Source organism: Callorhinus ursinus, unplaced genomic scaffold (genome assembly GCF_003265705.2).
Source record: "Callorhinus ursinus isolate GAN/ISIS: 27379988/994484 unplaced genomic scaffold, GSC_fseal_2.0 scaffold10, whole genome shotgun sequence".
Classification (NCBI taxonomy): Eukaryota; Metazoa; Chordata; class Mammalia; order Carnivora; family Otariidae; genus Callorhinus; species Callorhinus ursinus.
In genome coordinates, this window is record NW_027397072.1 from 88,376,470 (window position 1) to 88,402,901 (window position 26,432).

General features: G+C 49.2%; 1 protein-coding gene and 1 long non-coding RNA gene across 4 annotated transcripts in view; one reads left to right on the plus strand and one right to left on the minus strand.

Annotated features, from left to right (window-relative positions):
• The window catches only part of SH3RF3 (SH3 domain containing ring finger 3), a 361,498-nt gene that overhangs the window by 52,294 nt on the left and 282,772 nt on the right, over positions 1-26,432 (plus strand). The window lies entirely within an intron of this gene.
• Positions 1,503-11,060, minus strand: LOC112821730 (uncharacterized). Its single transcript, XR_003207520.2, has 3 exons — positions 10,815-11,060; positions 2,031-2,098; positions 1,503-1,772 (listed from the first exon to the last, which is right to left on the minus strand). It is a non-coding gene; the product is annotated as an uncharacterized lncRNA (long non-coding RNA).

Below are 26,432 nucleotides of genomic sequence, written 5' to 3' on the forward strand. Positions count from 1 at the left end.
GTAACTTAGGTGAAGTCACACAGCACTAAGAAGTAGAGCTGGGATTTGAATGCAGGGAGTGAGGCGTTAAGAGTGTATGCTCTTTGCTACCAAGTGAATTTGCTGGACTGCTCGATGCAAGTGCAAATTGTATGTGAAATACGAGTACCTAGGGCCAGTCATTCAGATGGATTTAGAAACTCATTTGTGGGGACGCCTGGGTGGCTCAGTCGTTAAGTGTCTGCCTTCAGCTCAGGTCATGGTCCCAAGGTCCTGGGATGGAGCCCCACATCAGGCTCCCTGCTCGGCGGGAGGCCTGCTTCTCCCTCTCCCACTCCCCCTGCTTGTGTTCCCTCTCTTGCTGTCTCTCTCTGTCAAATAAATAAAATCCTTAAAAAGAAACTCATCTGTGTTTAACATTTCCAACAACTGCTAAAACAAATATCTCCTTGCCATCAAACGTAGAAAAACACAGTTCATATTGAATGGGGTTTTAGATTGGGAGAGAGAATCCTGTGATGTCAGTTCGGGAGATCTGTCTTATTAGCTCTTCCTCTCAGAACAGAACCTACCTACAACATTGAGGTGAACACTTTCCTAACTACACATTTGTAAGGATTTGGGAGGGTGTGGGAAAGAAAGGCCCCTGTCCAACATTACTTGTATTATATTCAGCCTACTAATTTAGCAACTGTCTTGCTTTGCCAGCCATTGGGCCAGAGTTTAGTTTTATTTTTAGTAAATGTGTGATTCTGTGGGTCTACTTATTTTACAACATAAAAGAATGTTGGATCTGGATGGGAGCCCAGAGGCCGCTGACCTGCCTCCCCTGTTTCTGGACTTGGCAGGTTTGTGCGGCTCCCACAGGCCGAGCTGGGCCCGGCCTTGGCATCGGGCTGCCTGGAAGTGCCGGGCTGGCCTGTCGGATCAGTGAGCACTATTTACTGAGCAGCTTGGCTACACTCTATGCTGGGCTTCAGAGCTGCACGATGAAAGAGGACAGAGAGGACCCCAGTCCCCTCCGTGTGTGCCATTTCTTTGTCATTATGGCAAATTATTCCCAAAGGTGTCAGTTTACGTTTTATCTGAGAGGTTGAGTTGTAAAAATCTACTTGAAATTCCAGTGATTGCTCAATTAAAGAAGTTCACCATACTGATTTAACTCACTGAGTGGCCTCTATTTAGTCTGAGACAGTGAAGTGTTTTGTTCTAGACTTTTGAAAATTTACATTGGGTAGAAAAACTCAAGATGGGGGGGCTCCTGGGTGGCTCAGTCGGTTAAGCGGCTGCCTTCAGCTCAGGTCATGATCCTGGGGTCCTGGGATCGAGCCCTGCGTCGGGCTCCCTGCTCAGCAGAGAGCCTGCTTCTCCCTCTCTGCCTGCCTCTCTGCTTACTTGTGCTCTCTCTCTATCTCTCTGTCAAATAAATAAAATAAAATCTTAAAAAAAAAAAAACTCAAGATGGTACTTGAGGCTACATACATGTAAACATATATTACATATGTGCCCACTGCAGCACGGGTGCAACACGGGGGAACTCCCTCCACTCATTTCACCTCCTCAGGTGGAGATGGCACCCCCATGAAAGCAGGGAGGGGTCTCTGCTTGCAGCCACGTGCTCCCTGCAGGGCCCTTCGAGCTCTGATGAATGGGAGAACCGTGTGTGACTTATAGCGGTGGAGGGACCTCCTGAGACCAGACCTGTTCCCTGGGCCCAGCAAGGCTTTCCTGCTGCCAGCATCACAGTCTTCGCCTGCCACCAGCTGATGTCCATGCTCTTCTTCCTGTAAGATCTGGAGGCAGAGAAGAAAAACTGTCTGGCTAGGACACCAAGGGCCATACTCGCATCGGGGCTGGACAGCGTGTGACACTTTGCCTGGGGCTTCTGCTCCGTGGACTTGGCTCATCATCCAGATGAAAGACCAGGTCCAGAGAGATAGCAGCCTCCGTCACCACGACCACATGTGGAAAGGAGAGCCAGACAAGTCTGTGTGGTGAGAATGAGGCCCCCTTGTCCTGCACTGCCGAGGGCACGATTAAGTGCAAGGTACCTGAGTCCGCTTGAGATTTTCTCCATCACATCATGTGGCGCCTTTGTCCATGTGACTCTTGAGACATCCTGAGAGACACCATTGCAAAAGCAAAATATTAGAACTTGGTTATTTATTGATATCCATGAACAGAATAAAAAATTGTTCCTACTTTCTAGGCTGCTGCTTTAAGTATAACTGAAAGGGGGAGAGTGTTTGCTTTTCTGGGGCACTGTATGGCAGCTGACATTTATTCTAGCATTTTTTTATTTAATAAAGGAATCTGAAAGTATGTTTAAAGTGCTCCTTTCAGGCTAAAAAGTAGAAGCTTCTTCAGAGGGAAGGAGGCAGCTCTGTACCAGCAGCCTCCAACTTCCTCAAGACCAGATGTGAGGGAGAATGCAAGCTGTGACTGGAACAGGGACCGGAGTGCTCCACTGGAAACATTTGCAGGCTCACATCTGGGGGGAGAGCTTCCGTGGCCCTGCCCGCAGAAGCTCCTCGTGGACCGTGTTGTGTTTCTCCTGGGATGGAAAATGCTGCCTACGATATCCCATGGTGAGAGAGAAGCCTCAGGTGACATGGTGTGAGGCCTGGCCAGGAGTGATCTGGAGTTACCTGGTGGTGAGAGGGCTTGGCGGCAAGTGTGTGCTTTTAATCGTAAGTCTCCATCTGATACCTCATCACCCCACAGCAGGTGAATTTTTGTGTTCAACCCTTTTGACTTTCTGTCTTGTACCTCTTGGAGAAAAATGACTATCTTGATCAGATTATAATTCTCCCCACAAAAAGTTTTATTTAGCAAAATAAAAAGCATTATATTATTTGTATCCGTATTCTCCATTTTTTATACTTCCCCACCAGATGACTTCGTAGCTTATCATAAGTATATGTATATATATATATATATATATATATATATACACACACACACATACAAACAATATCAATATCATGTCTTATTAAATAATCAAAGTTGAAATTAAAAGCCCAGTAAAAATAGCTTTTATGTTTGCATCACTGTGAGCTATGTATCTGGAGCTTCTAGGAGGTGTGTCTTTTATGAATTCCCCCAAAGTGATACCTGCTTTGCAATGCATGTCAGGGTTGTTGTCAAGATGACAGTGACAAAAGACCACATTCTCAGGTGCATCCAGCAGTTGGCATAAGGCTGGAGATCATTCTCTCTGCACATAACTGCATAATGGATGCCTCTGTGAAGTTGGGAACAAAACTGTAGTTGTGTGAAATGGCGCCAGAATGTTTCTTTAACAAATCTGTCCATTGCTTATGATAAAGCAAGTTCACAGAACTAAACAGGCGAGAAGACTTCCAAGTGCTTCTTGACATCGTGAGTGATGTTGCTTTAAACTTTCCTGCAATCAGGTGGCATAATTCTGTGTATGTGAGTGTTAACAAAAACCGTGATGAAAATCTTCTTTCCCACTATTACAATCAGATTGGCATCTTATTTTTATGGGTTGTGGCTGATGGGTTGTAACTTCCAAAATGTTGATTCTTTTTCCTATGGAGTTGTGTAGCACCTGAGAGAACAGATTGTTAATGGGGATGGGTAAATTACCAAACTCCCATTGCACCTAATTATGTTGCGGTGACTTAGGGCGAATTTTTCTTCACTTTAGTCCCACAGCCTGTGTGCACTGAAAATTACCCGCAAATTGTTAAAAAATAATATTCACTGGGTGCCTGGCATCTCTCTTCCTTTTTAAGTCAAATGACCTGACACACATGAGATGGGGTAACCAACAGGTTTAACACGCAAGACCAAGGCTCAAATTAGTAATTTTTAGAGTGTCCAGTTTGGAAAGTATTTGATTAAACGTTTAATGGTATGCAAAGCACTATATGCTATACATAAATATAAAATATATTCAGAAAAATATAAAGAATGTTGTGATATTTTGCCCACTGGAAACAAACAGTTTTGTTTGGGGGAGATAACTCCAGTTAACTGTAATAATTGATTTAATACAGTACAGGAGTCAGTAAGAACTGTGAAAGACCACATAGTAACTATTTTAAGCTTTGTGGGCCACATATAGTCTAAGCTCTGGGCGGGGGCAGAAAAGCAGCCCTAGATAATCTGTAAATGAGTGGGGAGAAGGCAAGGCCAGGTTGCAGATGAGAGGGGAGGAGGTCCCTGTGTGCCATGGACAGGGTAGGAGGAAGGACAGTGACGTGCCACTTGAAGGGAGAAGTGGGGGGGGGTGTTCTTAGAGAAGTGGTCGGGAAGGTCCTTTCTTGACACCAGAAGAAGGGGGTGGTTGTGAAATTGGCACATTCGAAGTGGTTTTAGTGTAGATAAAGACATGGGCAACCATCACCACCATCAGTATAGAACATTTCCATCACCTCAGGAGGATACCCCACGCCCTGTATTGCCACTCCACCCCGCACCTCTACCCCTCACCCCAGCCCTGAGCAACAGCGCTTCCTCTGGGCTTTCAGATGAATGGGGTCACATAGCATGTGGCCTTTAGTGACTGGCTTCTTTCACTCAACGTAAGGTTTTCGAGGCTCATCCATTGTAGCATGAATCGGTGCTTCATTCCCTTTTAAGTGTGAGTACCATTGCACAGGTATACCACATTTTGTTCATCCATTCATCATGGATGGGCACTTGGGTTGTTCCTACCTCTACCTTTATTTTTAATGATTGTATAGAAAAATGAATATAGGGGCACGTGGGTGGCTCAGTCATTAAGTGTCTGCCTTCGGCTCAGGTCATGATCCCAGAGTCCTGGGATCGAGCTCCACATCGGGCTCCCAGCTTGGGGGGAAGCCTGCTTCTCCCTCTCCCACTGCCCCTGCTTGTGTTCCCTCTCTCGCTGTGTCTCTCTCTGTCAGATAAATAAATAAAATCTTTAAAAAAGAAAAAGAAAAATGAATATACACTCCTCATTTTGAGAACGAAGTCATCCTTTTTCTCACATGACAACTAGCTGACAGAGGGAAAATACTGGCATAATGCTGAGTCCCTTGGAAAGAACGTGTCCTGCACAGCTTCATTAACTCCTTACCAGACCTGGGTCCAACTCAGCGTTTGATCACAAGACTTTCCCAAGTTTTCCTGGCCAGTGAACAATTATGGGTAATGTAGAGTCCAAAGACCATGTTCTGGTGCATCAGATGAGTGCATGATGCCCAAAAATAAACACCGAAAGCTTTAGAACAGTTTGTTCTGCCTGTGCATGGACACAATATGCCAAGTCTGTATGTCAGGATATTCTAATAAAAATTCCGCAGGACACTAGATTCATGGATAGTCGCTGTTGGTGAACCGCCCCCAAACTTGCCCACACTCTTGCAGTCCATGGAATTCCTAAAGTGTGGCTCAAGTGCTTTTATCACAGACCTCGTTTGGGAACTCAGCATCAGTCAGCTGCAAAGCACAGGTGATATATAAACCAGGAGATGCTGGTTCCTGTACCTCTCACCTCTGGCAGGACTTTTGAAAGCCCAGGCTAGGATCTCCCTTGGATGCACCCCTTCCCAACTTCCCATACTCCCAGACCCCCGTTTGCCTTTGTAGTTGTGAACCACCACCCTGCGCTAGGCCCTCCCTGACCCCTCTCCCCTGGCCGGCTCCACACCCTGCCATCCCCTCCTGGCTTGTGAGGGGCAGGTATGCTTTTTTCCTGGTGGTCCATTCTGGTGCCACCTGACCTCCCCAGCGGCCATAGTTCTTGGCTGAGCTGTCAACTGATGGCAGGCGTGTCACAGCTACTTGTAATGGAAAAGCGCACTGATATGCCCGGGTCTGTGTGAGTCTGAGGAAGAAGGGTATCCGATCCAGCAGCTAGTGAAGGGCCAAGTTTAAGGGTGTGGGGCATCCCCTCAGCAGAGGGCTGTGCTGAGTGAGGCTGTGCCTGCACACTGAGGCCTGTGCTGTGTATCTTTCACACTGGAAACAGTGTGTGCTTAGTAAATACTGGAGCTGATGTATCATTAGGCCAGGTGGTGTGCTTTCTCCTCTCCACCCCAAAGACTGCTTGGCATGCGGGAGATACTTCCTAGTATTGAGTGCCCAGAGTATGGCAGTCAGGCCAATGAGAACAGGAGTTCACAGAGCTCTGGATGCTAAACAGAGGATTTCTTGCTTACTTACTACAGACTCTTTTTTTTTTTTTTTTAAATGCGAGTTGGAAAGGAAAAGAAGGAAAAGTGCAAGAGAGGGAGAAAGAAGAGGAGTCTGTGGTATGAGAAGGCAGGGGAAAGACGTGGCCCATCTCTGGGATCCCTGCTGCAGATTTGAAGGCATGCAGCTTTGTAGAAGCAGGGTAGTGAAAAGGAAAAAGTGAACCGATTTTTAAAAGGAACCCTGAGATTTTGGCTCCTTGACTGAAAAGGGAAGTACTTTACAAATGTATCTGCAGCTGGCAGATGGTTAAAAAAGAAGGCGAATTTGGTTCTCTGTGAAGTGAGGGAAGCTCTTTGGAGACAGGAATAGGTAAATAACAGATGTCTTCATCTGCCCCCTCCCTCCAGTGTTCAGGAGGCCGAGAGGTAAGGAGAGCCTCTGTAAGTGGGGGACGTGTGCCAGGCTGCAGGTGTCCTCCCGTGCCCCGGCGGGGGGGCTGTCAGTGAGGAACCCGGGACTCAGCTGAGCATCCCCTCCCGCCCCCAGTCCCAGGACAACCCTAGCCCTGCAGACCGCAGTGTCTGCTGTTGGCTCCAAGCACCCAGCCACTGTGTGTCTCCACCCCTCCCCGGCCTGGGCATTTAAAGAGCTGTCTGTTTTATTTGGGAAACCCACGTTCTTTGGAGACCTGTTTAATTAAGTTCCCATTTGCACCTAATGCTGGCATACATGGTGGATTTCTCTCTTTGGAGCTATTTTTAGGTCGTTTTCTGGAAAGATGCCTCTTTCCCTGCAGGCAGCCTCTGACTATGTGCCAGATAGCTCAGCTTTTGCGTTTTATTTTTCTGAGGACTTACTATTTTTGTGGGGTTTTTTTAGTGCTTATTTGACCTGGACTTCTGATAAGGTGTTTAAAAATAGCTTTTGGGCCTCCTGTGGGCTATCGGCCTTTTAGAATTACTCTTCCAATTTAAAATACCTGCTTTTTGTCATCACTTCATTCTGGAATGGAGTAAGTCCAGATATTTGGAAGATTTCTCTAATTGCCCTTCCAGCTTTGGGTGTTGACTGGCCTTGTTACCTGATGCCCATCCCACAGTGTAAAGGGCCAGGCAACCTGTCCCATCTTGTGGACCTTCGAGAAACTGACACTAGAAACTTACGCAGACAGGTTGCCGTTTGCTGGTCTGTAGGTCTGTGTCTTTTTCAATAGCTGGAATCCATGTTATCATAAGGGTCTACAGGAAGTGTTTCTAGGTCATTTCCTTCAAAGCCTCCTTTGTGGAATGAGGAATAGAGGCCAAGAGGGGTCAAGTCTCACTCAGGGTCACACAGCTGGTCAGTTAGGCAGAGCTGGCTCTCTGGAATCCCTAGAAGTTGTGTCAGGTGGCATTTGGGGTGGTCAGTCCCTGAGACCATCACAGGGCACCTCTGAGAGGGGATGATGGTCGAGACTGTCCCCTGCCTGGGGGTGCTGTCCCGCCCTTCCTAGGCCCCTAGCCTCCCTGGCCTGCTGGGGCTGGCTCACAGCTAGCTCATCCTCCCCCTCTAGCTTGGCATTTCACCGTGGCCTGGGTCCTGTCCCTGACATTCACTGTCGTTTCATCCTGGGCATACAGCCTCCAGCCCTGAGCCTGGTTCCTGCACCTCTGTTCTCCCCTGGGGCCCTGTTGGGGAGAGGGGAGCAGACATTCCTATCTAGTCTGTTTGGAGAGTATCTGGGACCAGCTGCTTGAAACATGTGCAGAGAAGGCCCTGGCTTGTCTGCCTGTAGGGTGGCTCAGGCAGTGGAACTAGATTTGGACAATGTGCATAGGACCTGGGCTTGCAGCTGCAGAAGTAATGCTGTTTTTTTTTTGGTTTGTTTGTTTTGTTTTTTTTTAAAGATTTTATTTATCCGACAGTGAGAGACACAGTGAGAGAAGGAACACAAGCAGGGGGAGTGGAAGAGGGAGAAGCAGGCTTCCCGTGGAGCGGGGAGCCCGATGCGGGGCTCGATCCCAGGACCCTGGGATCATGACCTGAGCCGAAGGCAGACGCTTAACGACTGAGCCACCCAGATGCCCCAGAAGTAATGCTGTTTTGTGATCACAGGCTGTGCCCTGAACTGCATGGCTCAGGTCTGGGCACAGTGACTAGAGTAGATCCTGGTGGGTGCAAGGTTTACCCCAGCAGGGGCCGGGGGAGCTGCACCTCACACCCTTCCCAGGCCCACTGAGGCCGAGGAAGACAGAAAACCAGGGCTCAGCATGGTGGACCGCACCACTACTTATGGTCTGACTCCTGACTTGTGGGGCCACAGTCCTGGGGTAGGTGAGCCCCGACAAACATCCTCTGAGCCTGGGCACGGGTGCGTAGAGGCTGCGGTTAGTGTCCCAGCGCTGGCCCTGCCTGGGTCTCCTGCTTGGGAAGCCAGCATGAAAAAGTGTGTAAAAAACCCTGGAACAAGGAGGAGAGTGATCACAGAAGAAAGGAAGAGCCTTTGCCTGCTGTGTGCATACAGGCCCTGCACTTGCGCCTTGCACTGGGTCCCCCAGGTTAGGTAGGTGGCCCCTGGTGGCCTCAGTTATTTGCGATCTAGAAGGTAAAACCTTTTCGTGGAGTTGGGCCTGTGGTTAGTGAGGAGCTGGCCTCTAGTGTGGCTGCCCTGCGGCTGGACTCCGCAGCAGCACCCCTGTTGGTTTTCCGGGCGGGCAGGCAGTCTCTGGAACGTGGTGCCCGGTGGCTGGCATTTGCTCTCTCTCCATGACCAGCACACTCGGAGGTCCCTTCTAGATGCCAGGGACAGCAGGAACCTCAGGGACTGTAAATGGCATTGACTGCATGTGTTTAAATGAAAAAACAAAACAAAGCCACAGTCTAAACCCTGAGATTACAGCTGCAGTAAGTGTACACAGCAGTAAAATTTATGCCCCTAAAGAATAAATTCCCAACAGTGCAAGGCAGGGATTACTTTAAAAGTCTGCCTGGGTGGCTCAGTCATTGAGCGTCTGCCTTCGGCTCAGGTCATGATCCCAGGGTCCTGGGATCGAGCCCTGCATCGAGCTCCCTGCTTGGCGGGAAGCCTGCTTCTCCCTCTTCCACTCCCCCTGCTTGTGTTCCCTCTCTCGCTGTGTCTCTCTCTGTCAAGTAAATAAAAATAAAATCTTAAAAGAAAAAAAAGTCCATGTGATGAATAATCTAAAAATAAAACTCAGCTTGGGGTGTGCAGGGAGGAAGGGGCCCGATGGACTGCCTCACTGGCTCTCAGTGTGTGCCTTGCAGGGGACATTTGGCAATGTCTGGAGACAGCTAAGGGGGGGGAAGTTTGCTGAGCATCCTCCAGTGCATATGACAGACCCTACCACAGAGAAATGTCCCTGGTGCCAAGGCTGAGAAACAGCATCTCTCTTTAAAGAGACTGTGGGGCAGTTGCCCTGACAAAGTGGGGAGCCCCTCCCTGACAGCCTGCCCTGGCATCCTGCTCACCTCATCTGCTCTAGTGCTCAGTTCTGGGTGCCGCTTCTCATCCCCACATTATCTGCTCCATCACCAGGCCCTTCAGGGCCCAGAGCAAAGAAGAGGAGAAAAGCCTTTTCCTTGTTGGTGGTCTCTCTCCTGGGGTTTTCTATTTGCCATGGGGTTTTCTATTTGCCATGGGGTCCTGCAGACCGTCACAGTCTGGGGGCACCCCGTGGCTTGGTGCAGGGCTGTGTGGCCAACGCAGCCTCCCAGCTCTGTTGCCCAGGCCGTTGGGGACGGATGGTGGGAGGGAGTGGGGAATGGCCCTGGGGACAGAGAGACCCCGGAGGCAGGTGGGACCAGCTGAACGGCAGCAGGTCCAGCCCCTCTACATGTGGATCTCGTGAGTGAGAGTATCTGTTTACCTCTTCCTCAGCTCACCCTGCAGAGCTTCTGAGCTTCTGAGCACACTGCTCAGAGGGCACAACCACAGTGGGGTGTAAACAGGGGCGTGCATGCTGGTGCCTTGGGAAGCCAGCATAAATGCTGCCTTCCCAGCAGATGACTTCATGTTCCTTAGAGGGACAATCATGCCCTCCTAAGAGAATTCTGTCCAGTGCTGCTAAGCCAGCAACATCCCACCGATTTGTCTAACAGGTTTGAAATCAGTACCAAGGCACATGGAGTCAGAAAAGAATGTCGGTTGAGAGGCAGCTGTTTTAAAGAAAGTCATTGGTTATACTTCCCAAGAAAATGGGGGACACAAGCAATGACTGCGGGCCACATTTGGATTTGCATTGAGGCCTGGCTAGGTTTGTTACTGCGGGGCTCACAGCAGGCATGGAGATGGTCCCTGAGAGGCTCGCTTGGCCCAGTGGTCATTCAGAGAGGGTGGCCACCTCCGCCCCTTGCCCACCCTCACAGGACAGAATAAGGGGATGCAATCACAGCTGGTGGAGTGGAGGGAGGAAGGCAGCTCCCTCCTCCTGGACCTCACAGGGTCACCCTGAGCCCTTCTGTGGACAGCAAGCCCCTGGCCTGGTGTCGGCCTCGGCAAGGCTGCCCCGAGTTTCCCAGCCTATCATGGCCCCACAAGCCTGGAGCGTCCCCTGTTTTCAGGTCTAGTGTAGGCAGGGTCCTGAAACCTTTTAAAAGAGAGCCTGAAGGGGAATTCTCCGGTGACTGCATTTCAGCTGTTCCAGGGGCCTTCCATCATCTGAGATTTCCTGATGTGAAGCCCTGACTAGATGCGTTCGACTTACCGTTTGGGTGGTGTCTTCTCTCCCTGCCTCCACCCTCGAGATGCCGTTTGCACCACCTGCCTCTGTGGTGACAACCAGAACTGTTTGCAGAGACCCTGCCAGCGCCTGCCAGCAGGTGACTTGCCCTTGTTTGATCCGGTCATTAACTTGTTTCTCAAGTCCCTGTATTTTCTCCAAATTGGAAATGGGACCAAACTAAGGCTTCATTACATTCCAATTAAATGATACGCCAAGCCTAACCTTTAAAGTAGAGCAGCTTATGTGACCGTGTACACTCACAACGAAAATAACTTTTGGGGTGGAGCAGGGCACGTGTCTGCCGTGGGCGAGAGCGGCCACGTGTCTGCCGTGAGTTTCTCAGACACCTTCACGGAATGCACTCTCTTCAAAGCTCAGCAGGGCTGTTGCCTCGTGTCTGGATGCCTTGCTTGCTTGTTGGTCATGAGGGCCGCCCGCCTCTGCACTGTGCCCCCAGCAGCGTTTCCCTGGGGCGGGCAGAAGCTCTGTGTATGCGTGTCCCGCCACTGTCCGACCCTCCAGCTCAAGGGGTCTCTTTGTCCTGTTTTTCCATAGAAACCAATGGAAGGTTCTGCATTATTTGTTCACTTAAAAGAAAAAAGCAGATGTGTGTTTCTCTCAGCTCCGTGGAATACTGAGATGATCATACTTTAAAGTGCTTGAAGGCCAGCCGGTAGCGGGGACCACTGGGGGACTCTCACCTGGACTCCGAGGCTGCCCTTCAGGCTCTGTGGCCACTCTCTGGGAATTTCATGAGCCAGAGTGCGTGAATGGGAGGGCAACAGGCCCTCCCGGCCTGGGAATTCTGCTCTGTGTCCAGGGTTGTTCCAGGGACTCAAGGGGTGTTCTGAACATGTCACGAACTAGGGGATTTGTGGCAGGAGAGACCCAGGGTCACTTAATTCTTGCAGGTCTGTCCCTGTACCAGCACCAAAGTTAATCGAGATCATTCTTAACACCTTCTGCCCAGCTTGCATTTGGGTTAGTAAGTCTGTTTCGTGGCTGAAATCGAGCTTGGCACACCTGTGTGGCTGGGCTCCGCCTTCTCCGGAGGTGAGAGTCCCACGTGAGCCCTCAGGTGCCCGAGGCGGGGCCTGGCCCGCCCCAGCTGGAGGAAAGGCTGTGGGGCTGGGTGTGCTTCTCTGAGGAGGGGTGCTGTGGCTGTGTGAGGTTACAGAGGGTGGAAAACGGGGGGGACGAGGGTGCAATGGTGAGAGAAGACGGAGCGCCGTGTTTTATAATTATCCTGTCATTGAGTGTAAACAGAGAGGTCTGTTTACAGAGGTTCGTTTTTATGAGCTACAATTATTATTTCTGGATAATTCTGGTATATGGTAATCATTAGAGTAAGCTGTGTATCTGATTAAATAAAGAATTTGTCTTTAATTTATGCCAATTTAAAGATGTCTTCTGTGTTCTCTGTCTCTGGGGGAGGGGAGGCAGGTTGCTATGGAGACGGCATAAGAAAAAGAGACAGCAAGGAAGCTTAGCAGTTTCGATTTGGAAAATATTTGTGATGTAGGTAATTATATATGTAATAATGTTATGCAGCAGAACCATCTGCCTTTGGAAAGATGTGTGTCATGGAATTTTACAGTAAAACAGTTTCTATAAGGCAAAAAGTGCTATTTGTGTGTATTAGGATATTGAAATTGTGAACAATAAAGATGCAGTGGAGCCCTGAAGTTGTTTGCAGGGACGCAGCTGCTGCGTGCTGGCACGTGCCACCTACAGAATTTGGGGAGCTATCTCGCTTAGAAATAAAACATTTATGTAGTAAGGCTTACCTGCAACTAAACTGAGTATGTAACTAAATCAACTTTAGTCTGGTTAATAACTGAATCCCTACCGCCATCCTTAACCCTACCCCTAGTTTTAGAATTCTGATGTGATTGGAAAGACAAAGCATGGGACTTGTTAAATGTAACAGCTCAGCACACATCTATCGAATGCCTGTGCCAAACACTGAGCTAGCCACTCAGCCTTGATGGAGCTTGTACCCTGAGTTTAAGCTCTACTAAGACAGGATATAACTATCCTGTGGTTCCTAAGTGACTCCCCTAGCAGAGCTGAGGTTTTAGTTCCTATCTTGTGGTGGTAGGTTTGAGATGGATGCATACTCACGGACACTCCTGCCATCCAGAGGTGGGGGCGTATTCCTTCCCCTTGAACCTGGACTCTGTGGCAGCTTTGACCCATAGATTATAGCAGACGTGACTCTGCCAGTTTCTGGGTCCAGCCTTCAGAGACCGGCAGCTTGCACTTTGTCTCTTGGAACACTTGGCCTTGGAACCAGACCATCCTATGAAGAAGCCCAAGTAGCCCTGGGGAAAGGCCCTTGTGGGGAGGAGCCAAGGCCCCCAGCTGATGGTCTTGGCTAAGCTCCGACAGTCAGCATCATGTGCCTGCCCCGCGAGTGAGCTTCTCACAGGCAGATCCTCTGGCCGCAGCTGACCTGCAAGGTTGTTCTCATGGGAAACAGAGACACACTGTTCCTGCCAAGCCCTGTTCAAGCTTCATGTTTGTAAGCAAAGCTGGCTGTTGCTTTATGCCACTGAGTTTGGGGCTGGTTGGTCTTTCAGCAATAGATAACCAGGACGCTTAGTTGTTTCTCTAGCGTCTCTACTGTTGTTCTGGGAATATGCCAGTGTGAAATAGTCTTTTCATAGGAAATGAGGTAAAAGATACTTGCCTAGGTCATACACATGGTTGACAGATGTCCCAAGGGTATAATGCACAAGCAACTCCAGCAATAGGCAAATTCAGGATAATTATCTCTCACCAATAACTTTTGTTTTACTGATCTGCTAGAGAAGATCCTGAAAGAGGGCCAGTGTGGGTGGATTGAGAAGGTCTGAGCGATCTAGGTCACCTGACAGAAGTGCGTTTGGCAGAGGGGCTCCCATGGAGGTCCAGCATCGATGGGGATGCACCCAGAGTGGACAAAGCTGACCATGGCATCAGGTTTCGCAAATCAAGCCCACACACTTTGCCCCTCTTTTCCTAAATGCTCCAAGTTGGATGAGGTCTTTTTGTGGGCACAGCCAGCATTCTCAGTGTGCTAGTCTGGGGTTGGTTCTATGTTTACTTAGCCACCTGCTCATCCTAAGGATGAGCATTTGGGCCTTTGGTGAGAGTAATTTATGCAAAGGGTGAAGAGGACCGATCAGTTCTGTCTTTCTCCCTCCGCACGGTGGTCTGGCTGCCGTTGTTGTGTAGCTGAGGCCTGATGGTCTGATATCCTCTGGAGTCATGAGGTATTTCTGGACTATAGGAAAACCAAGAGGTCATCAAATTTTGAAGTTCCCTCCGGCCAGGTCATGTGCAGGTGATTTCGGCAACCTGACCAACTTTTGGCTACAGGGATGTGCTAACAAATGCGTAATGGTCAGTTCTCTAGAAAAAAGCCCTGATAGCATATGCCAGTTTGGGGTATAAATACATCCATCACAGCGTATGCCAAGCCACCAACATGCTGTCACTGAGTTGGGGAGAGATGTGCGCATTAGTACCTGGCCCAGTGCTGGTGGCTCTGGCCCCGGTCCTGGGCGCGATGAGGGAAGAGGTCAGTGTGAGGTGTGTGTGCATGCGTGTGGCTTCTGTGTCATGTTATCTGAGTCAAGGGTTAAGCTGTCCCCGGGCAGGTTTTCCTTCCTTTTGAGCTTTCTGTCCACTCTTTATTTTTGGTGTTGAAATCGCTTTTGTTTTATGAGTTGATTTGTTATTTTTACTGTGGTAAAATATGCATAACACAAAGTTGACCACTTTAGCCATATGTAAGTGTGCAGTTCAGTGGCATTAACATTCATGTTATTATGCAACTACCACCATGATCCATTTCCAGAACTTTTTCATCATCCCAAACAGAAACCCTATATGCTTTTAACAATTGTTCCTCATCCCCTCCTTTTCACCCAGCCCCCTAGTAACCTCTTTTCTACTTTGTCTCTCTGAATTTGGCTGCTCAAATAAGTGGAATCATACCATATGATGTAGCACGTGTCAGAATGTCCTTCCTTTCAAAGGCTGAATAGTATTCCATTGTATGTATAGAACACATTTTGCATGTCTGTTTATTCATCAATGGACATTTGGGTTGTTTCCACTTTCGGGCTCTGTGAATTATGCTTCTGTGAACATGGGTGTACAAGTATCTATTTGAGTCCCTGCTTTTATGTTTTTTGAGCATAAACCTAGTAGTACTATTCTAAGACTTTTAATGCAACTGGTCCTTTTGAGTCCAAAATGGGGAACCACTGGTCTTCTCAGTTTTTCATTCTTATCTGTGGGAATTGAGCCCAGAGAGGCTACATGCTATTTCCAAAGTTGCCCGGCTAATGAGTGGCATGGTAGGTACTGGAATCCAAGTCCTTGGGGGACAGTGTTGGCTGGAGTGACATGAACCGAACAATTGGAATGAACATCTGAGCTTGGAGCAAATGGTCTGAGCAGGGCAGTTAGCAGATTTTTTCCTGACACCTCCTGGCATGGGCAGGAGGAAACTCTCCACCAACCCTGTCTCAACTCAGGGAGCTATCTGGGCCGGGCTGGACAAAGTGGGGAGGTGGAGTCTGCTGAGCTTCTTCCAGGCGAGGAGTCAAGGGGAGGAAGTTGGGTTTCCTACTGAAGTTCTCTTGGTTCAGGGAGGGAGAAACGCTACAGAGCTTTTGACTGTCCCCGTTTTTAAAACATAGTATTTTATTTTTTAAAGATTTGTTTATTTGAGAGAGAGAAAGTATGTGTGCATGTGCACACATGCACACATACACGTGTGAGCGTGAGCATGGGGAGGAGCGGGGGGGGGATGGAGAAAGAGGGAAAAGAATCTCAAGCTGACTCTGCATTGAATGGGAGCCAATGCAGGGCTTGATCCCAGGACCCTGAGATCATGGCCTGAGCTGAAACCAAGAGTCAGACACTTAACCGGCTGAGCCACCTGGACATAGTATTTTAAATTTAAAAATCAATTTATAAATCCAGGTAAGAAACTTTCTTTTTAAAATTGAAAAGAGAAAAACCCTGTTTCCATGTGGAGTTATTGCTGTCCTTAACCCACCGGGCACCCTCCCAGGCTCGCTCGCTCCCTCTGCAGAGGGCAGGAGCTCTCTGCTCAACTCTGTCCCCTCTCAGGGGATGGGGATTGCAGGTGGCCCGTGGGTCGATTTTGCTTGGCTCTGGTCTTCTGTAAAGAACGCATCTACTTTGGTTAACACACCCATTTATGCATATGTGTGGGGCCTCTGGAGAAAACATTACTTGCAGAATTAAGTTCCATTAAAGGAGAGTTGAGCCCTGCCACTAGGCCTGAAAGCTGGTGGGGGGATGGCTCAGTGGCAGAGATAAAAATCAAGAAGGCGCCCATGATAAATGGCAGGATGGGAAGTGGGGAGGGGGTGTCCCACCATTGCAGCAGGCATTGGTTACAAGCCTGGGTTTTGTTTAACATCTTTATTAATGATGCTCGAAGCATCAGTAAACAGCAATTTAATGAAATTCACAGATGATGCTAAATTGAGAGGTGTTACAAACAGCAGTGAAGGCAGAGCGAAGCCCCGGAGAGGGTAGAAAACTGGAGATGACATAGCATGGGCCTTGTTGAAGAAAAACACAGAGGGGAACAAGTAGAGGGCGGGGAGGAACCAGCCTGCTCAGGAGGCAGGCATCAGGAGAGCTAAGGGGCCATTGCAGATGGGGAGAGGTGAGCTTAGAACACTATGGCTCTGATTAAGGAGGGCACGTGATGTGATGAACCCTGGGTGTTATATGCAACTGATGAATTATTGAACTCTACATCTGAACTAATGATGTACTATATGTTGCCTAATTAAATTTAAATTAAAAAAGAGAAAAAGAAAACATTTTGGCCACGGAGAACGTTAAAGATGCAAAGACCAATGGTATTCCTGCGTTCCCCACGCTTCTGTCACCTCTTCTTAGAAACCTGAATGAGGATTCTGTTGGTTCAATAAGCAATTCAATGAGCACTTGCTTTGGCACAGCTGGGCCAGCTCCAGAATTCCAGGAAGATGTTCAGGCTTCAAGGGCGATTCTGTGTTTGGTGAATGGGTTGGTGGGTATGGCTTAGAATCATGGCCCTGGGTGAGGTATGGTTTTGTTTGGCTTCTAGCTGACTTGTCAGGGTCCCAGGCCACTGGTGTTGTGCTTGGAATTCTCTCCCTCCTTTCCTTTACTCCTGTCTCTCCAAGTCCATGAAGTAAGGCTCCCCAGAAAAGGCTAAGGAAGGTAAATTGGCTACAGTTAAGTTCTAGTACAGGTGCCCTAAATGAGGAGACTGCTTTGACTGATCATAGCTGATTATCAGTCCCAACTTGGACAACATTTCATTTAGGACCTGGACAAGGAGAAACAATATAAAAGTCTCAAAATGAATCCATTCTAATCACCGTGGCAGCTTGTGGGGCTTAATTATAGCACCAGAGAAGGCCTAGCATTGCTTTACTGTCTGGTTAGAGAAATGAGATATAGCCAATGAGCTTATATGGCACGCCACTGACCCAGGCTGGGCACTGGGAGAACAAAGGAGGACCAGACACAAGTGAACTTCTGTCTGGTGGGGAAGAAAAATGGTTGGAATATGATGTAACAAATGACGGGACAGACATGTGCCCAGGCTGAGGAGGCCCTGCCCTGAGAGCTAAGCAGGTAGGAATGGCATTCTGAGTGGGCAGAAGAAATGGTCTGGGGGAAAGTTCAGAGCAATCTACTAATGTAGTGAAGTAGATATGTCATTTGGATGCTCTTGGCTACAAGTAACAACCCAACTGAAAGTGGTTTAAATCATAGGGAAACTCATGATCTCATTTTCAAGATCTCTGGGAATAAGTGGCCCCAGAGTTGGTCCAGGGCTCAAAGATGTCATCAAGGATGCAGGCTCTTCCTATGTCTCTGCTCTGCCTACCACACACAGTATGTCCCTCACACTGGAAGATGGCTGATACAGCCCAGGCATTCCTCTAATGACAAAGTCCAGTGATAAGATCGAAGGGCCAGGGCTTCTGGAGCTGCTCTCCATTTATGAGGGAAGAAAAATCTTCCCCTTGCATCTCACTGGTGGGAATGTGACCATAGGATCTGCAAGGGAGTCTGGGAAAATGAGTGCTGGGAATTTTTAGCCTGTATCTCAGGCATGGGCTCTTAAAACAAGGAAGACGGTGGTCAGTCCGACTTCATCCTCTTCCTCGAGTGGGAAGCCGTGGGCTGGTTTTAAAGAGCAGTAGGACATGATCACTGTGGTTGGAGTGTGGTAGACTGCAGGGAGGTGTGGTTAGGGGCCATGCATCTGGTTAGGAGGTTATTTTTAGTCATCCAGGCAGGTAATAGTGCTAGAACACAGAGAAGGCTGCCTGAGTGACCCCTCTAGGGGGCTTCAAGTCAGTCCCTGAGGCGAGATTTGATGATTGGGTTGAATGTGGGGATCAGGGGAGGGAGAAAGTCTGAAATGAGCCCTGAAATGAACCATGTTTTTGGTTTGACGAAATGGAACAGGGAGAACAGGCAGGTGATCACGTTCGGAGAGAGGAGGAAGACAGGGTTTTCTATGATTTGTGTTAGATGTACAGGCTTGTACCTGTGCTACATGTAACATCGGCAAGTGGTTGCACAAAATAGGCTAAGACGTAGACTGGAAATAGAACTCTCAACACATGGTTTACAGTTAAAACCACAGGAGGGGATGAGGCACGTAAGGCAGGTGATGGAGGAACTAGGCAGAAGGGCTCAGGTTCTCCTTCTGGAAGCACCTGCCATGGTGGCTGAATGGAGGAGGAGCCCAGGGGCCACAAGGGTGAGGCAAGAGCCTGGAGAGGTCCGGGTTCTCAGCACCAAGGAGCAGAGATGCTGAGATGGGAGTGAGGCCCAGGACTGCCAAGTGCTGTAGGGGTGAGCAGTAAGATGGGATTAGGCATGCTGTTGACATGAAGCAACAGAATAGGGACCTTTTTTTGAAGGACATCTGACTGTTGACTTCCCCTGGAAGAATGGATAAGCCTGACCTCCTAGCTCACACTGTACTTCTGTGAACTCCACCACCAGAAAGCTGGGGTCTGGTTACAATTTAGTGCATGACCTTGAGCCAGTCACTGTCCCCCTCCCCCTCACCTTACTTCCTCATCTGCCAAGGGAACAAGGTCTGTGGGCCTCGGGGGGCTGAGGCTATGGAGGGTGGGAAGGTGAGCAGGGAGGCTTTGGGAAGTGGAAGTTCCAATGGGGAAGCCCCAGAGATGTGGGGTGGAGGCAGAAGTGCTCTCAGGTGGAGCCGTGGACCAGGCAGGGCCTGCCCGTCCCGGTGGGGACTGATGTTCCATGAGAACCAGCCAGTCATTCTGGTCACACATCTCCTTAATGGCAGAATGAGGTATCAAATAATCCGGGAAACAACTTTGGTACTTTTAAATCTAGTAATTCTGGCTTTTATTTATTTTATATTTTTTAAATATTTTTAAGTAGACTCCATGCCCAGCATAGAGCCAAAACGCAGGGTTTGAACTCATGACCCTGAGATCAAGACCTGAGCTCAGATCAAGAGTCAGACGCTTAACCGACTGAGTCACCCAGGCACTCCTAATTCTGGACTTTAAAAAAAAAAATGAGCAGCATTAAAGTTTCAGCTGAGATTATGAACTGTTGCAATTCACTGTGCTAAAACAGTTCATGTGTGTGTGTCTCTCTCTCTTTCTCTCTCTCAGAGCATTTGTCACTTTTGTGATAAGTCTGTAGTTCAACCCCTAGCTAATGCCAGGCATGGAGGAAATGGGAGGGGGAGAAGGCAGGTTTGGGTCCTGGGAGAAGAAGGGAGAATGAGTCTCCATTACACAGCTGTTTTCTTGGTTAAAATCGTGACAGTCAATTTAATACAGGGGAAGAGAGTTGCTCTGTCAAGAAGAAACGTGTTGACAAAGATCAATGAACCTAGATGATCTGTAAAACATGCAGTTTAGCCGACCTCTTCACAAACCGCTTTAAACCTTTGGAAGAGCTGCAGGAGGAAAGTGAGTCCGTTTAGGCAGCGTGCTTCCTGGGAGTGCACTGTGGGTTCTGTGCACATGACCTCTGTGGCGAGCCGCCCGACACAGGCACATGCTGTCTGCCTCTCGTGAGAGCCTTATGGGATGAGGTTCGTCGTTGCTGACGCTGGGGTCCCAGCAGTGGGGATTTGTTCTTTCCTGGGATGCTGGTTATTGGGGTGAGCTTCTGGAATCGTCCTGTGTGCCATGTGCCTACCACTTCGACCTCACAGGAGAGACATGGCGCACAGTTGTTTCTGAGGGTGGAGTGTGAAGCTAGAATTTGCCCGTGCGCAGGTTCTACTAGTTTGTCCCGTTTCCTTCTTCTGATATGGAGGTGGGATGTTAGGAATCCCGAGAACACACAATAGGGGGTCCACTCAAAGCTGCAGATGTGTGATTGGCTCCTGCCTTGCCAGGGCCACCGGGGGGTCGTGTGGGCCTTCGGGTCGGTGGTTGAGTGCTGAGTTCCCAGGCTCCTTACCTTCCATGCCTCGCCCTTCACAAACCTACATGGTCACCAGGGAGGACAGGGTTCCAGGGAGACACCAGCTAGCTAATCTGAGCAGGGAACACGTCAGCCTCCCAGGGAGGCCCAGACCTGGCTGCAGCGCAGAAGGGAGAGCAAGATGGGAGCCACCAGGCCCTGTGGCATCTGGCCACGATCGCATCTGGCCCAGAAAGACTAGCCATTGCTGCTTCACTGCCTCCTTCAGATCCTGAGCAACTTCCTCCCTGGCCACGTCTAGCCCTGAAACATGGGAAAGGGGCCTCTAGGAAACCTAGTTCCCAGCCTCAGGAACACCTGGGCACAGTGTTCATAGGCCTCATTATCTCCTTGAATCCCATACTCAAAGCAGCCCTCTGATCTTATCACTTGATAAGATCCGCTTTGCAGAGGAGGAACCTGAGTCCCAGGGAGTGAGTCACCTGAGGACGCCCATGTCTGGTCAGGGAGCTGCAGAACCCTGTGCTCTTTCCCTTCTGGGAGAGGAACCGCAGAGCCTGAGGGTGGTGCCGAGTATTCTGACACTGGGGCTGGTTGACTGACTGTAGGGCTCTGCAGGGAGCCGCCCAAGCACCTCACCGGTGCCCTCCTCCCCACTCCAGTCGGGTGTCCTTAGGGGGGCACAGCGGGTCAGGCTGCAGAGTCACATGCTTATCTGATTGTCCTCTAGAACTTGATTTAAAGCAGCATAGAAATATCTATTTTTTAATTGTACTAAAATACACATAAATTTTACCATTTTAAGTATCCTTAAGTGCACAGTTCTGTGACCTTAAGTACATCCATGATGTTGTGCAACCATCACCAGCATCCAACTTCAGGACTTTTTCATCTTGCAAAACTGAAACTCTTCCCATTACACACCAGCTCCCCATCCCCACTCCTCCAGCCCTGGCACCCAGCATCCTTCTACAGCAGTCTCTATGAATCTGATGACCCTGGGACCTCATGTAAGAGGAATCATACAGTATTTGCCCTTCGGTGACTGGCTTACTTGACAGAGCATGATGACCTCAAGGTTCACCCATGATGTAGCACGTGTCAGGATTTCCTTCCTTTTTGAGGAATGTATGGATAGACCATATTTTGTTTATCCATTGGTCTATCAAGGTTTGCTCTTGTAAAAATATTTTCATAGGCTGTATTCTGGGAGCGATAACTCATTTAATAAAGTTTTATCTTTTCATTGAAGCTTTTGAGTATGCTCTGTTATTATTTTTAGTCCTCAAGAACCCGGCTGTCCTTATCCATAGATACACAGTTGGGGCTGCAGTTAATACAGTAGTGAGATGACAGCTCAAGCTCCCAGGTGAACATCACTGGCTGACAGCTCTTTTTTTTTTTTTTTAAGATTTTATTTACTTGAGAGAGAGTGTGTGCAAGAGCATGAGCAGCAGAGGGAGTGGGAGAAGCCGACTTCCCACTGAGCAGGGAGCCCAATGACACGAGACTCTATCCCAGGACCCCGGGATCATGACCCAAGCTCTAGGACCCCAGGAAAATGACCCAAGCCAAAGGCAGACACTTAACCCACTGAGCCACCCAGGCGCCTCTGGCTGAAAGCTCTTAATTTGTTCCTCTGGGACCACTGCCTGTCCTCTAGCCCTGGTGTACGTGAGCCATCCCTGGTCCCGACCTTACTCTGCTCAGCTGTTTTCCTTCTCCAGCTCAGGGTTTAGGGCCAGGCTTGAAAAATAGGCTTACTCCTCATCTTATGATAGGAGGAAGTCCTCTTGGCCGGCCATCTTTAGGATGCCCAGCCTCAGGGCAGGTTTCTCCCTCCTCTGACCTACTATATCACACATGTTTAATAGACAGGTCCAGTCCACCAGAATGGGGACGAAGAGGACTAACACAGGAGTTGCCAGCAAGGAGACTGATATTCCAAGGCCTCTGGGGAAAGGCGAGCTATTACTTAACACCAAATAACTATAGCATAACAATAAGCACAGATTATTCTCCCTACTGTGTTAAATTAATGTGAGGCTGGGCGTGGTGGTGAGGCAGGCTGGGCCCACTTGTTGCTACCAGCCGTGGAGGGCCCGAGTGTCACAGGCTTGTAAAGCCCCGAGCCCACATTGCACCAACTGCAAACACCCCTTGACTTGGGCTGCCTTCTAGAGCAGCTGAGACCCCACCTGTCCACTCAAAGTCATCCCAGGGCTACTTCGGTGCCTCTCGCCATGCCCCAACCCACCTGAAGGCTCTAAAAGTTCTATCTGTAAGCTAAAGGCCTCTGACAGAGCTTAAAAACAACGGGCTGAGCTACAAAGAATAAACCTTCAGTATCTTAGACTGGTAACCAGCTGCTGAAAGGCAGGCTTCCCAGGTCTCAGACACACTCCTCCTCTCTTTTTTTCTTTTTTTTTTTTTAAAGATTTTATTTATTTGACAGAGAGAGTCAACACAGTGAGAGAGGGAACACAAGCAGGGGGAGCAGGAGAGGGAGAAGCAGGGTCCCTGCTGAGCAGGGAGCCCGATGTGGGGCTTGATCCCAGGACCCTGGGAAATGCTTAACCGACTGAGCCACCCAGGCGCCCCATGTAGCACACTTTCTTCGGCTGTCCTGCCTGTCCTAAATGAGGAGAGGTGTTGGTGTTCCACCTCTGTTTTCCTTTGCACAGGCTTGGCCATGTCTTACAGGTTCCTGGCCATGTATGTGGGTTCCTGGCCACGTCTGCGGGTTCCTGGCCACGTCTGCGAGTTTCTGGCCATGTCTGTGGGTTTCTGGCCATGTCTGCGGGTTTCTGGCCATGTCTGCAGGTTTCTGGCCACATCTGCGGGTTCCTGGCCATGTCTGTGGGTTCCTGGCCACATCTGTGGGTTCCTGGCCAAATCTGCAGGTTTCTGGCCGGCCAGTGTTCCTTCACCGCATCCCGCCTTTGTCACTACAGTGAGGCACAATTCCACAGGGCACATGGAGCCTTTTACAGACCAGAATCCTGCCTGTCATGTGCATGATTAATGTGGGCAGAGGGTTGGCGAGGGCACACTTGGCTTTCAGACTTGCTCTCCCTTTAGCCTGTTCTGACTTTCTCGCCGGTGTGGATCAGACAGGCTGGGCTCTTGCAGATATGATTGTGGGAGACCTTCCTTCCCTGGCTCATTTATTTATGGCTTGCCTAATTTCTACCTTTGAAGCTTCTTACGAGGAGAGGAAAATACAGTAGAAAAGGAAACAGGGAATGCAGTTCTTACGGGAAGTGGGAGTGTCATTGCAGACTTTGGGGAGGAATGGTGGTTGGCTAGAGCCGGCCCAGGACCTGCCCAAGCCCAGCACGCAGCCAATACGAGCAGGCCAGATGACTCCAGAAGACCTCTGTGCTGTCCTTTGGTCACGATGCGGGGGGTCGAACTTGCTCTCAGACTGCCCACCTCCAACCCTGATGGGGCATCTCTTCATGGCCTCACACAAAAGGAGCTGCCCAACCCCTGGAGACCTTCCAGGGCAGCTAAGCCCGGAGTGCACTCTTGGCCCTTCCCCTCCAGGGTTTCTACTGTTGCTCCTGTCCCCCTGTTTTCCCCTGGGCCCATGGCCTTTGCAGAGAATGAGGTACACACTGAGGGTAGGTCATGGTGAAAGTGACCACAGCTGTCAGGCTAGAGGGTTTTGGGTACTAAGTCGAGATAGAAAACTTTTAATCCCCTTTCTGCCCTATTTAAAAAAAAAAAGTCCTGCCTGGCCTCACCAGCTTTCTAAGATATGTGACAAAACCTAGTTTTAATCAGGGCTCATTTATATGACATGGCACAAGAAAGGACATCACTTCAGTATTTGGAACTTCTTGGCTCTCCTGCCCTTGTTTTTGTGGCTGAAAGGAAGGTGTGGACTTCTTCTACTTCACCAGAAGTTGTCTTTCTTTTGATTTGAAATATGAGCTTCTGAGTTGCTGGATGGAATGTTCTAGAAATAGCCTCTGAGTGAAAATGTTATGCTTAACAAAACTGGGCTTCAGTTTCCACTTCCTTTCTGCAGTATGAGCCTCTGTGGTGCTGCTTACTAGGCAGAAACGGGGGAGCAGATGAAAGGTGTGTGTTACTGGCGCCTCCGACCACAAAATCAAACAATAGACCTTTTCATTTCCCAGGCAAAACAGAGCCTTACTGCCTCCCTCTCTTAGTCAAAAAGCAACACCAAGCTGCAGTTTAGGTGCAGACGTGGTACCGTGCAGTGGAGAGTGGTGCTGTTTTCCTATCCTGTCGTGGGAGTCTTGCTTTGGCGTCTTGTTCACTGAGTGAAAACAAAAAGAGCTCCTTACTAGGGCTATACTACCTTTGCTGTTTATTTAATGCTCCTCTGTCTGGCTGCAATTAAATTTGAAGTGATTCATTAAAAAAAAAAAACATGATTAACACAATTAGAAAAATAAAGATGAAGAAGGAGATTAGATCAAAGGGGAGCCCTGGGCTAGGAGAGCCCCATGTGCCCAGAGAAGAAATTAAGATTCAACACATTTTCTGAATTCCAAGTTTAGAGCTCAGTGGCCAAAGAGAAAGGGCGGGGAGTTTGGGAGTCCCAAGGAATTGTGTGTCCGCCAGACTGAGGTGTTCTGTCTCCCGTGATAGGAAGACATGGAGGAGCACTCAGGGCAGAAGGAACATTTCCATTTTAATCCTATGAAAGCCCACAGCTTTGGTCACAGAGAGGTGTGGTCCCCAGTTACACGGTGGAGATGGACACAGAAGTGTAATAGTGAGGGTGGCAGGTGGTTCCCCAAGAGTCTATGCTACACCATCGTGGGCATGGCTTCTTCTCCCTCACCACAACCCTAAGATGTAGGGGATGGATTGTCCTTATTTCACAGTTGAAAAATTGGGGTTCAGAGAGGTTAGGCAGCCTATCCATGAAGTCACAGCTTGAAACATAGCAGAGGTTTGACCTCAGAACCAGTTCTCTTAACCTGAGCTCATGAAGCTTGTTTTCACACCAGCAAGTCAGGCCCAGAATGAGAATGTGTGTGTGTGTGTGTGTGTGTGTGTGTGTGTGTGTGTGTGTGTATCTGGAGGAGCACTTCTCAAACTTGTGAATGTATCAAGATCACCTGGGGCTTGTGAAAGTGCAGATTGCTGTCCCCCACCCATGAGTCTCAGTGCAGCAGGTCTAGGTCTGGGTGGGGCTTTCTCGCCTTCTTGCAGCCATTCTCACAAGTTCCCAGGGAAGGCTGGTGCTACTGACCAAGGGAGCACTCTCTGAGAACCGCTGGTGTGAAAGGAGAAGCACCTTTTTTCCTTTGTGCTTGTCACTCCCCTTCCATTTTTATTGATGTTGCCATGTGTTTTGTCCCTTGACAAATCTGGGGACCACAGATCTAGATTGATCCCCAACAGATGGTAGGACTGAGCATCAAGGCAGCAAGACTGTCCCTAGGGTCATCAACTGAATCCATGCATAGCTGGGAAAAGACCCCTAGGCCTCTGACTCCCGGCCAGGGCTTTTCTTACTGAACCACAGTGAGCAGGATGCCTTCCAGCCTCACCTGGGTGCTGGAGGAGAAGGGGCATAGAGCATCCAAGGAGATAAATGGGCACTGGGTAGGGTCCATGGCTGTCCATGAGCGACATTGTATTGTAGAGTGCATCAGAGTTCTCAAAGCAATTGCATGTGCATTACCTTATTTATCCTTAGAACACTCCTTGGGTGGACTAGATGGGCTGGCTGTTGGCCCCTGTGGATATGAGAAGGCAGAAGGCTGCTTGGCTGAGAGCCAGGCTCTTGGTTCAGTGCTCTTTCTACTCTAACACCTCTCTCCCTGTGGATCCCAGGGCTTCCATCTTGGCTTTAGCGGTCTGACTTCTCATGGCTCTTCCTGATCTCAGCTCTTTCCCCTTCCTGCTGCCACTTTCTTGCCCTCCATGCCTTTCTTGCTTGCCACTGCTGTCTGTTCCTGGTCATGTTATTCAATGTGTGGCATACATGAGAGGGGTAGGGATGGAGAGATCAAGGGCAAGGCTCCTGAAGTTCTGTGTGACCCATGGGGACCCAAGTGACAAGGGGGCAGGTGAGTGAGGGGTGATGACATGGTTACAATGTCCATTCTTCTGCGTGGGGGGAGGGGCACGTGCCAGCCT